This window comes from Hemiscyllium ocellatum (assembly GCF_020745735.1).
Source record: "Hemiscyllium ocellatum isolate sHemOce1 chromosome 38 unlocalized genomic scaffold, sHemOce1.pat.X.cur. SUPER_38_unloc_5, whole genome shotgun sequence".
NCBI lineage: Eukaryota > Metazoa > Chordata > Chondrichthyes > Orectolobiformes > Hemiscylliidae > Hemiscyllium > Hemiscyllium ocellatum.
The window spans coordinates 34,986-47,640 of NW_026867523.1; the positions used below are offsets into that span (position 1 = coordinate 34,986).

At 54.1% G+C, this 12,655-nt stretch overlaps 1 protein-coding gene across 6 annotated transcripts in view; it reads left to right on the forward strand.

Moving 5' to 3' along the window:
* LOC132808781 (CD276 antigen-like) overlaps nt 1–9,569 on the forward strand; it is a 29,003-nt gene extending 19,434 nt beyond the window's left edge. For 4 of the 6 annotated variants that reach the window (XM_060822229.1, XM_060822228.1, XM_060822232.1 and 1 more), the window contains one exon: nt 8,618–9,569. The gene's annotated coding sequence lies outside the window, so the exon portion shown is untranslated. Of the gene's footprint in view, nt 1–1,729; nt 2,631–8,617 lie in introns of all 6 variants that reach the window. The other 2 variants (XR_009642150.1, XM_060822231.1) reach the window with 2 other exon arrangements.
* The last annotated feature ends 3,086 nt before the right edge of the window (nt 9,570–12,655 follow it).

Below are 12,655 nucleotides of genomic sequence, written 5' to 3' on the forward strand. Positions count from 1 at the left end.
GGCAACCATCGAAGATAGTATAAGTCAGGGACAGCATTAACGCGAAAGAATATGTGATGAAGATTAATGGGGATCCCAGCAGAGGATTATTAAAACAGCAACAAGGCAGCAGAAGATGAAATCGGAGAGTAAGCTTGCTAGAAAACTAAAAGAAGATTGCAAGAGTTTCTTTCAAAATCCAAAAGGCAAAAGAGAGGGAGAGGCAGGAATCAGTGCAAAGATGTAGAAATGGGGATCAAAGAAATAGCAGAGGGACTGAACGGGTATTTTGTACTAGGGAAGACCCCAGCAGCTCACTAGATCCTCAAGAGAGTCGGTGGGGCAGAGCATAGTGGCCATCACTCAGGAGAAGGTGCTGGGGAAGCTGAGAGGTCTGAAGGTGGATAAATTACCTGGTGTATGAGGGGCATGGAGAGGGTAAATAGAGAAGGTCTTTTCCCCCTGGGGTGGGGGGAGTCCAGAACTAGAGGGGCATAGGTTTAGGGTGAGAGGGGAAAGATATAAAAGGGACCTAAGGGGCAACGTTTTCCCCCAGAGGGTGGTACGTGTATGGGATGAGCTGCCAGAGGATGTGGTGGGGGCTGGTACAATGACAGCATTTAAGAGGCATCTGGATGGGGACATGGATAGGAAGGGTTTGGGGGGATATGGGCCAGGTGCTGGCAGGTGGGACTAGATTGGGTTAGGATAGACGAGTGGGACCGAAGGGTCTGTTTCCGTGCTGTACATCTCTATGACTATAACTGTGTGGCTCAATGACTCTACGGCTGCATAGGTGAGAGGGGAAAGATTTAAATGGGACCCAGGAGCGCAGTTGGATTGAATTCCCAGGGGATGTGGTGGGTGTGGGAAGAGTTCCAACATTTAAAAGATACGTGGAGAGGGACATGAACAGGAAGGCTTCCCGGGGTCTCAGCCTGGTGCAGGTCAACGGGACTGGGGTTTAGTTTGGGATATCTGGTCGGCATGGACAGATTGGGCTGAAGGGTCTGTTTCCGTGCTGTACCATTCTATGACTCCACATTCTTTCAGGAGGGGGGGGGGGGGGATTGAGGATGGTGGGTGCTGGAGCTGAGCCGAGAGCGTGGTGCTGGAAAAGCACAGCCGGTCAGGCAGCGTCCGAGGAGCAGGAGAATCAACGTTTCGGGCAGGAGCCCTTCCCCCCCCCTCCTGATGAAGAGCTTATATCCGAAACGTTGACGCTCCTGCTCCTTGGACACTGCCTGACCAGCTGCGCTTTCCCAGCACCATACATTTGGATTCTTTCAAGATAGAAATACCTTAAAAAAAGGTCATGTGTACAATTAACAAGAGTAGGCCATTCGGCCCTCTGAGTGTTCTGTCATTCAGTAAGATCAAGGCTGGTTTGGTTATTATCTCGACCCTACGTTTCTCCATCCCCATCCCCCTGTTACTCGTTCATCCTGTTGGTCAGACAAATCTATCTCCCTTCCAAATATTTAATGACCCTCCATCCTCCGCTGACTGATGGAGGAATGCCACAAAGACTCAGCGTTCGGACAGAAAGCAGGAAGTTCCCTCAGCTCTGGGCACCCTCTTATAGACCCCACAGTGACCCTAACCTCGGTGGTTGTGAAGTGCTTTGAAAGGCTGGTCATGGCATTAATCATCTCCAGCCTCCTCACTACCCCTGACCCACCCCAATTTGTCTATCGGACCAACAGATCCACGTCAGGTGCCTTATCACTTGCCCTTCACTCCTCCCCAGAACATCTTGACACCAAGAACAGCTATGTAAGAATCTTACTCATTGACTACAGTTCAGCCTTCAACACTATTATCCCCTCAAGACTGATTACTAAACGTAGTGATCTTGGACTAAGCCCCACTCTCTGTAACTGGATCCTCAGTTTCCTGACCCACAGGCCTCAATCAACGAAGATTGGGGACAGTATTTCACCGTCACTAACACTCAACACTGGAGCCCCCCAGGGGTGTGTACTCAGCCCCCTACTGTACTCACTGTATACCCATGGCTGCGTCGCCAAATACCAGACTAATGCCATTTATAAGTTCGCTGATGACCCCACCATGGTCGGTCAGATCTCAGATGGTGATGAAACAGATTACAGCCGGGAGAGGGAAAACCTGGAAACATGGTGCACTGAGAACAACCGAGCTCCCAATGCCGGCAAAACCAAGGAACTCGTTATTGACTTTCGGCGGGATGTTACTCATGCCCCCCACACATTAACAGCACAGAGGGGGAATGTGTGGAGAGGGTCAAGCTCCTGGGAGTGGTCATCCACAACAAGCTTTCTTGCACTCTTCATGTGGACGCACTGGTTACAAAGGCCCAACAACGTCTCCTCTTCCTCAGGCAGCTGAGGGAATTTGCCATGACGGTGAATACCCTTACCAACGTTTATAGGTGTCCCATCGAGAGCGTTCTGTCTGGGTGTGTCACTACCTGGTATGGCACCTGTACCGTTCAGTATCGGAGACGGTTACAGAGAGTGGGGAACTCGGCCCGGACAATCACAAAGGGCAAACTCCCCATCTACAGAATCCATCTCCCAGGCCCGCTGTCAAGGAAAGGCCACCAGCATTCTCAAAGATCCATCCCACCCTGGCAATGTTTTTCTACACTCTCTACCCTCTGGGAGAAGGTACAGAAGCCCGAACACACCCACCAGCTGGTTTTGTAACAGTTTCTACCCTAGTGTTATTACAACATCGAATGGACTCACAAACTCTTAACATTCGCCTGTCCCTGTGGTTTTGATGTTGCTGTTGTTTCCCTGTTATTTACTGTCTGTGCAACTTAACTCTGTGCTCTGTCTGTATTGCTCACAAGGCAGTGTCTTGGTACACGGGACAATTCAATTCAATCAGTGAGCGCCCCCCTCCCCACTCTCAGCTTCAGATCGTCCCACAGCAGGAAACATCCGTTCCACATCCACCCAGTCACATCCCCTCAGGATCTTATCCATTTCTGTTCAGGTCCTTAAACTCCCAAGGACACAGCCCTGGCCTTTCCCACAAGGCCATCCAACCCTTCCAGGGTAAGGAGAGGCAACACAGAAGCAAGAGAGAGAGAGAGAGAGAAGCCATGGAGATATTGCAGAGGGAGAGAGACAGAGAGAGTGACAGGAAGATTGCAGAGACAGAGAGAGAGAGCAAACGATGGAGAGACTGTTGAAGGAGAGAAAGGGAGAGCGAACGACAAACTGTAGGAAAAGAGGGAACAAGAGATGAAGAGACTGCAGAGACGAGAGAGAGAGAGAGCAACTGGGTGTAACAGGGAAGATGTGGAAGGGTTGCTCCCCCCTTGTGTGGGAGAGTCTAGGACCCACAGGGGCATAATCTCAGAGTAAGTGGTCATCCCATTGAAGACAGAGACGGGGAGGAATTTCCTTTCTCCAATGGGAGGGAATCAGTGGGATCCTTTCCTGCAGAGGGCTGTTGAGGCCGGGACATCAAATATAGGGAGAGAGATTTTTAATCACCACGAGGATCAAAGGGAGGGGGATGGTCAGGAAAGTGGAATTGAGAGTCAGTGTGTGTGTGAGAGAGAGAGCCTGTACCCTTGTGAGAGTCTGTGAGTGTGCACGTGTGCGTGTGTCTGCGTGAAAGTGAATGTGTGTGTGCATGTGTGAGAGAGAGATCCTCTACCTGTGTGAGTGTGTGTGTGTGTATGCGTGTGTTGAGTGTGAATGTGTGTGAGCGTGTGAGTGTCAGAGTGTGCGTGTGTCAGAGTGTGTGTGTGGGAGTGTGTGTGTGTGTGAATGAGTGAGTGTGTATGAGTGTGTGTGTGACTGTGTTTGTGTGTATGAGTGTGTGTAAGAGAGTGAGAGTGTGTGTGGGTGTGAGTGTGTGAGAGTGAGTGTGTGTGTGTGTGAGAGTGAGTGTGTGGATGTGTGAGTGAGTGTGTGTGTGTGTGTCTGAGTGTGTGTGTGTGTGTGTGTGTATGAGAGTGTGTGTATGAATGTGTGTGTGTGCGAGTGTGTGTGTCTGAGTGTGAGTGTGTGTGTGAGAGCGTGTGAGTGTATGAGTGTGTGTGTCTGTGTGTGAGTGTGTGTGTGAGTGTGTGTGTGTGAGAGTGTGTGTGAGAGAGAGTGTGTGTGTGTGTGAGTGGGTGTGTGTGTGTGAGAGTGTGTGTGTGAGTGCGAGTGTAGTAGAATCTGTCTCGGGGTGGCTGTGGGGAACAATGGCAGGTCTTGTTGGCTGTATTTGTTGCTGACAATAGGTGCTCTGTACCAGGTCAGCAGTGTGTATGTGTACGTGTGTACACAGGGCACTGTCTGTGAACTCTCTCCAGTACCCACCGCACGCTGGGCACTCCGCCTGCCAGTCCCCAGACATCTCGCCATGGAACTGGAACTCCTGCCCTCTCCTCCTCAAGAGGCCATTCCTACCGAGGGAGATGGGAGGCAGTGCTCACTCGGCCTGGAGGAGGTGGGTGTAGGGAGGGGCTCTGTCCTGCCCCCTGGCAGTGAGCAGTCAGAGAGGGATGGCATTCCCAGCCCAGGGTTCCTGGATTCAGACCCTGGAAATCCCTCAGTGGTGCAGGTCTCTCATGGCCTCCCGGTCGCCTACCCTCCGACGGTACCCGACTACCTGACCTGCTCCATTTTCGCCACCATGTTCTGCTTCCTGCCCCTCGGCATTGCTGCCCTGGTCTACTCCATGAAGGTGAGGTTACTGACCCCGAGGGTGGGTGGGGTGTGGGGGTGGAGGGCGTGATTCGGAGGTAGGGGGTCAACTTTAGGAACAGTTCCTACTTGGTGTAGGGGTTAGGACAGGCTGGGGGTCACAGAAGTTAGAGGTGATCACAGGGGGGATAGTGCGGGCGGGTGGAAACGGGGTCTGACGGTGAGAGGTCAGGGGTCACTGTGGGGGGTGGCGTCAGCGTGGTGACAGTGTCAGTAAGGGTCAGGGGTCATTGTGGGGGGTCAGAGGTCACTGTGGGCCAGTGACCCACAGTGGCAGGGGTGGGTCAGGGGTTACTCTGCAGGTCGGCTAAGTCACTAAGGTCAGAGGTCATTGCTGGGTGTCAGAGGTCACTGTGGGGAGAGGGGTAGCCCAGTGACTGCCACTAATGGTCAGGGGTTTCTCTGGGGGTCAGACGTTACTCTGCAGGTCAGGACAGTCACTAAGTCATGAAGAGTCAGGGTTCACTGTGGTGAGGTCAGGGGTTACTCTGGGGGTGGGCACACCAAGTGTTGCTGAGGGTCAGGGTTAAGGAGGAGGTCAGTGATCACTGTGGGGTCATTGTTAGATCATGAGATGTGGGGTCAGTGGGTGTTGGTCTGGTGGGGTCATAGGTCATTTTCGGTGTCGGGGTGTGGATAACAGAGGTCACTGTCAGGGTCAGCAGTGGGGGGAATTGTGGGAAATGAACACAGACGTGAAAGGCATTGAATATGGGTGTGAAGGAGACAATGGTACATCACACAGAGAGACACTCTCTCACACGCTCTGACCATCTGCTGGGCATCTTGCTGAGATATTTGTATCATCGATAGTCACAGGTGAGGTGCTGGAAGACTGGAGGTTGGCAAACGTGGTGCCACTGTTTAAGAAGGGTGGTAAGGACAAGCCAAGGAACTATAGACCAGTGAGCCTGACCTCGGTGGTGGGCAAGTTGTTGGAGGGAATCCTGAGGGACAGGATGTACATGTATTTGGAAAGGCAAGGACTGATTAGGGATAGTCAACATGGCTTTGTGCGTGGGAAATTATGTCTCACAAACTTGATTGAGTTTTTTGAAGAAGTAACAAAGAGGATTGATGAGGACAGAGTGGTAGATGTGATCTATATGGACTTCAGTAAGGTGTTCAACAAGGTTCCCCATGGGAGACTGGTTAGCAAGGTTAGATCTCATGGAATACAGGGAGAATTAGCCATTTGGATACAGAACTGGCTCAAAGGTAGAAGACAGAGTGTGGTGGTGGAGGGTTGTTTTTCAGACTGGAGGCCTATGACCAGTGGAGTGCCACAAGGATCGGTGCTGGGCCCTCTACTTTTTGTCATTTACATAAATGATTTGGATGTGAGCATAAGAGGTAGAGTTAGTAAGTTTGCAGATGAGACCAAAATTGGAGGGTGTAGTGGACAGCGAAGAGGGTTACCTCAGATTACAACAGGATCTGGACCAGATGGGCCAATGGGCTGAGAATTGGCAGATGGAGTTTAATTCAGATAAATGCGAGGTGCTGCATTTTGGGAAAGCAAATCTTAGCAGGACTTATCCACTTAATGGTAAGGTTCAAGGTTGATAGGATAGTGAAGGCAGCGTTTGGTATGCTTTCCTTTATTGGTCAGAGTATTGAGTACAGGGAGTTGGGAGGGTCATGTTGGGGCTGTACAGGACATTGGTTAGGCCACTGTTGGAATATTGGGTGCAATTCTGGTCTCCTTCCTATCGGAAAGATGTTGTGAAACTGGAAAGGGTTCAGAAAAGATTGACAAGGATGTTGCCAGGGTTGGAGGGTCTGAGCTACAGGGAGAGGCTGAACAGGCTGGGGCTGTTTTCCCTGGAGCGTCAGAGGCTGAGGGGTGACCTTATAGAGGTTTATAAAATCATGAGGGGCATGGATAGGGTAAATAGACAAAGTCTTTTCCCTGGGGTGGGGGAGTCCAGAACTAGAGGAGCATAGAATCCCTATAGTGTGGAAACAGGCCCTTCGGCCCTACAAGACCACATTGACCCTCCGAAGAATATCCCGTTCCTCTACATTTACCCCCAATCTATACATCCCTGGGCACTATGAGACAATTTAGAATGGCTACTTCACCCATCATGCACATCTTCGGACTGTGGGAGGAAACCGGAGCACCCAGACGAAACCCACGCAGACACGGGGAGAATGCGCAAACTCCACACAGACAGTCGCCCGAGGGTGGGATCGAACACACACATTCACACACTCACTCACTCACACAGTGCTAATCACTGAGCCACAGGATTAAGGTGAAAGGGGAAAGGTTAAAAGGGACCTAAGGGGCAACTTTTTCCCCCAGAGGGTGGTACGTGTATGGGATGAGCTGCCAGAGGATGTGGTGGGGGCTGGTATAATGACAGCATTTAAGAGGCTGGAAGGTGGGACTAGATTAGTTCAGGATAACTGTTGGGTAAGGATGAGTTGGGCCAAAGGGTCTGTGTCCATGCTGTATACATCTATGACTCTCTCTCACACTCACACACAGTTTCACATGTGTACACGTTATGGTAGCACAAACGAGTACACGGAAGGTGGATATATCACTGACACAGGAACATGTGTACACAGAGCATACACTGACGTGGGAACATGTGTACACAGAGAATACACTGACATGGCTACACGTGTACACGGAGCACACACTGACACAGGAACATATGTACACGGAGCAGACACACATGGGCACACGTGTACACGGAGCAGACACATACTGACACAGGAACACGTGTACATGGAGCAGACACACTGACAGGGGAACACGTGTACACGGAGCAGACACACATGGGCACACGTGTACACGGAGCAGACACATACTGACACAGGAACACGTGTACATGGAGCAGACACACTGACAGGGGAACACGTGTACACGGAGCAGACACACATGGGAACATACACAGACTTGTAACTGTCCGGGCTGGGAGCCCAGGCCCATTCTGATGGGTAAGGGACTACAGGACAGTGCGAGACCGTCCTGTAAGACCAGCCCATGGGGGGGTCAGTCCCTCCTGGGGGTTAGGGCTGGTCCTGGTCTGCTCCTGTACACGTGAGGGGAGGTGGGAGAGGGAGGTTGCTTGTGGAGGGAGTGATATTGGTGATGCTGACTCAGTGTCTCTCTCCCTGTCTCTGCTTCTCTCTCTCCCCGTTTCTCTCTTTATCTTGTTCTCATTCTGTTGCTCTGTCTCTCATTCTCACTTTCTCTCTGTGTCGTGTTGCATCTCCCCTCTCTCCCACCCCCTCCCCTCTCTTTCCCTCCCTCTCTCTCTCCGCCCCTCTTTCTCCCTCCCTCTGTCCCTCCCACCCTCTGTCTGTTCCTCTTCCTGCCCCCTCTCTCCCCCCCGTCCCTCTCTCTCTCTCCCTCCCTCTGTCCCTCCCACCCTCTGTCTGTTCCTCTTCCTGCCCCCCTCTCTCTCCCCCCCGTCCCTCTCTCTCTCTCCCTCCCACCCTGTCTGTTCCTCTTCCTGCCCCCCTCTCTCTCCCCCCCGTCCCTCTCTCTCTCTCCCTCCCTCTGTCCCTCTCTCTCACTCCCTCTCCCCCTCTGTCCCTCTCTCTCACTCCCTCTCCCCCTCTCTCACTCCCTCTCCCCCTCTGTCCCTCTCTCTCACTCCCTCTCCCCCTCTCTCACTCCCTCTCCCCCTCTCTCACTCCCTCTCCCCCTCTCTCTCACTCCCTCTCCCCCTCTCTCTCACTCCCTCTCCCCCTCTCTCTCACTCCCTCTTGCTCCCCCTCTGTCCCTTTCACTCCCCCTCCCTCCCTCTCACTCCCCCTCCCTCCCTCTCTCTCTCGCTCCCGTCCCTCCCCTCCTCTCTCGCTCCCCCTCTGTCCCTCTCTCTCTCGCTCTCCCCCTCTCTCTCTCCCCCCCTCTTTCGCTCTCCCCCTCTCTCTCTCTCCCCCCTCTGTCCCTCTCTCCCCTCCCCCCCTCGGTGTAGACCTGGTCGGCGAATCGCGCTGGGACTACAGCTGCTGCCCGGAGGAACCTGATGATTTCCCGCCAGCTCAACATCGGGGCGGTGATGATCGGCCTCATCGTACATTTCGTCTGGGTGGCCCGGCTCGTCATCACCTTCATCGAGCGCGTCTGAGACGCTCTCATCCCCCTCCCCCCTCACAGCCCCCCGGTCTGCCCCAGCGAGGGTGTCAGAGACGCTCTCTCCCCCCGGTCTGCCCCAGCGAGGGTGTCTGAGACGCTCCCCTCCTCACCACCACCCGCCTGCACCCCTCCCCCACTCGCACCATCCTGCCTTTGAACTACCACACAGCCCACCCCACCACTCCTCCCCCTGACCCCTGGGGGGGGGGGACCCTGGCAGGGGAGGAGTGTTGGGGGTGGGGCTGTGGCTAACACCACCCCCTGGGTCCATCATTACCGAGAGTCCCGGGCGAGGCACATCAAGACCCCACAGGATAGCCACTCCGCGGAGATGGATGCACAGCATGATCCCACAGGACGGAGGGTTTGCCTGTGAAAGTGATGCTGACCCAGGGGTAAAGGAACTCACTGGCGCACAGCGCACCCTGCCCTGATCAGACCCTCCCAGAAGGCAGCTGGGGGGACTCCTGAAACACAGCCTGCGCCAACTTGGATTTCATCCACCCCCCCAAGCCCTATCTCCCACCCCCCCCAAGTCCAGCCTGAAGAGGTGATTATGACCTGGTGCTGAGGGTCTGTCTCTGTCTGGGACAGGGTTAACCATCCCCAGACCCCTCCCCTGGGTCAGTATCACACCGAACCTCCCCATCCCCTGGCCAGCCTGTGGGTGGGACAGTGAGGGGGGAAATGGATGTGGTGGGGTGGGGGGAACAGGTTTAAGAAGTGTCATTTAAAACTGACCCTCTGTAAATTTCCTTCAACAATTGTGAAGACAATCCAAATAAACTCTCTTATAACTTCACTTTCATTGTTTTGTGAATAATAGGTCAGGTTCTCTACAGTGTGGAAACAGGCCCTTCGGCCCATCCAGTCCACACCAACCCTCCGACAAATAACTCACCCAGACTCATGTCCCTCAGACACTAATGGGGCAGGTTAGCGTGGCCAATTAAACTGTCCTGCACATCTTTGGACTGTGGGAGGAAACCCACGCAGACACGGGAAGGACATACAAACTCCACACAGGCAGTCCCCCCGAGGCTGGAATCAAACCCGGGTCCCTGGTGCTGTAAGACAGCAGGGCTACCCACTGAGACACCCTGCCATCTCTACAGCCTATACACACTCTCACTGGGGTACGGACGGACACACACACACAGACCCTCACTGGGGTACGGGCTCTCTCTCTCTCTCACACACACACACACACACACACACACACACACACACAGACCCTCACTGGGGTACGGGCTCTCACACACACACAGACCCTCACTGGGGTACGGGCTCTCTCTCTCTCACACACACACACTGACCCTCACTGGGGTACGGGCTCTCTCTCTCTCACACACACACACTGACCCTCACTGGGGTACGGGCTCTCTCTCTCACACACACACACACACTGACCCTCACTGGGGTACGGGCTCTCACACACACACACAGACTCTCACTGGGGTACGGGCTCTCACACTCTCTCACACACACACAGACCCTCACTGGGGTACGGGCTCTCACACTCTCTCTCACACACACAGACCCTCACTGGGGTACGGGCTCTCACACTCTCTCTCACACACACACACAGACCCTCACTGGGGTACGGGCTCTCACACTCTCACACACACACAGACCCTCACTGGGGTATGGGCTCTCACACACACACAGACCCTCATGGGGTACGGGCTCTCACACACACACACACAGACCCTCACTGGGGTACGGGCTCTCACACACACACACAGACCCTCACTGGGGTACGGGCTCTCTCACACACACACACACACACACACAGACCCTCACTGGGGTACGGGCTCTCTCTCACACACACACACACACACACACACACACACACACACACACACACACACACACACACACACACACAGACCCTCACTGGGGTACAGGCTCTCACACACACACAGACAGACTCTCACTGGGGTACAGGCTCTCACACACACACACACACACACACAGACAGACTCTCACTGGGGTACGGGCTCTCACACACACACACACACACACACCCAAATGTTTTATCCACACAGAGCAGTGCATGGCCAGGAGTCCCAGCACATTCACCCTCTCACTCAGTTGGATGATGGCCATGGTATTAGACTCTTGCTCTCGGGACGTCCTGTCCTTACCCCACACTGACTGCTCCCTGCATCAGAATCATACAAACCCCAGATGGAAGTTCGACCCAATTTCCTCATCCTTTTCTTCAGGGTCTCCAATGTAGAGGGAGCTTTACTCTGTATCTAACCCCATGCTGTCCCTGTCCCTGGGAGTGTTTGATGGGGGGGACAGTGTAGAGGGAGCTGTACTCTGTATCTAACCCTGTGCTGTCCCTGGCAGTGTTTGATGGGGGGACAGTGTAGAGGGAGCTTTACTCTGTATCTAACCCCGTGCTGTCCCTGGCAGTGTTTGATGGGGGACAGTGTAGAGGGAGCTTGACTCTGTATCTAACCCCGTGCTGTCCCTGGGAGTGTTTGATGGGGGGGGGACAGTGTAGAGGGAGCTTTACTCTGTATCTAACCCCGTGCTGTCCCTGTCCCTGTCCCTGGGAGTGTTTGATGGGGGGACAGTGTAGAGGGAGCTGTACTCTGTATCTGATGATGGGTGAAGGGCCCTGAGTGACTGAGACAGTGCACAGACAGCCTGTCTCCAGCTGCTGTTTACTGAGAGCTGCTTGAGTAGCAATTGAGAACAGAGACATAACATTGAGGACGGAGAGTTCGACACACGCCAGGGTCCAGTAACCGTGGAGACCGAGAGGCAGTCACTCGACCTTGTGCTAACTCTCCTTGGTTTCGGTCTCTCTTTCGGATTCTCTCCAAACCCTGACCCTGTGCTGCCAGACCCTTCCCCACCCCCAATGGGAACACGCCTCCCCTGTGAGATTCCCCTTCCCCTCAGGGTGTTGAAGCTCTCTATTAAATCCCCCTCTCAGAGAGGTCAGACCCAGTCTCTCTCGTTCCACGTCCCTGAAACCCCCCACGTCTGGAACCAGTGCCTGAATCTTTGCCACAGCCTCCCTACAGACCTGTCATCCTACCGAGAGAGCGAGGGGTAAAGACAGGATGGAGACAGGGAGAGGGAAGGAGAAACACACACACACACACACACACACACACACACACACAGTGAAACAGAGAGTCAAAGGTAGAGGGGGAGATGGAGGGGAAGAGAGAGGCGTGAGGGGAGGGAGAGAGAGAGAGAGAAAGTGGGGGGGGGGGGAGAGAAAACGGGGGAGGGGGAGAAAACGGAGGAAAGAGAGAGAGGGAACAGGGGCAGAGAGAGAACAGGGCAGAGAGAGAACGGGGCAGAGAGAGAACGGGGCAGAGAGAGAACGGGGCAGAGAGAGAACGGGGCAGAGAGAGAACGGGGCAGAGAGAGAGAACGGGGCAGAGAGAGAACGGGGCAGAGAGAGAACGGGGCAGAGAGAGAACGGGGCAGAGAGAGAACGGGGGAGAGAGAGAACGGGGGAGAGAGAGAACGGGGGAGAGAGAGAGAGAGAGAACGTGGGGAGAGAGAGAACGGGGGAGAGAGAGAACGGGGGAGAGAGAGAGAGAGAGAACGTGGGGAGAGAGAGAACGGGGGAGAGAGAGAACGGGGGAGAGAGAGAACGGGGGAGAGAGAGAACGGGGGAGAGAGAGAGAGAGAGAACGTGGGGAGAGAGAGAACGGGGGAGAGAGAGAGAGAACGGGGGAGAGAGAGAACGGGGGAGAGAGAGAACGGGGGAGAGAGAGAAAGGAAAGGTGGGGGAGAGAGAAAGGGGAGGGGGAAAATGGAGAGCTGGAGGCAAGGGGGGGAAGAGAAAGAGAGAAAGAGGGGAATGTTTGGGGGAAATGGGAGAGAGGGAGAGTGGGAGGCA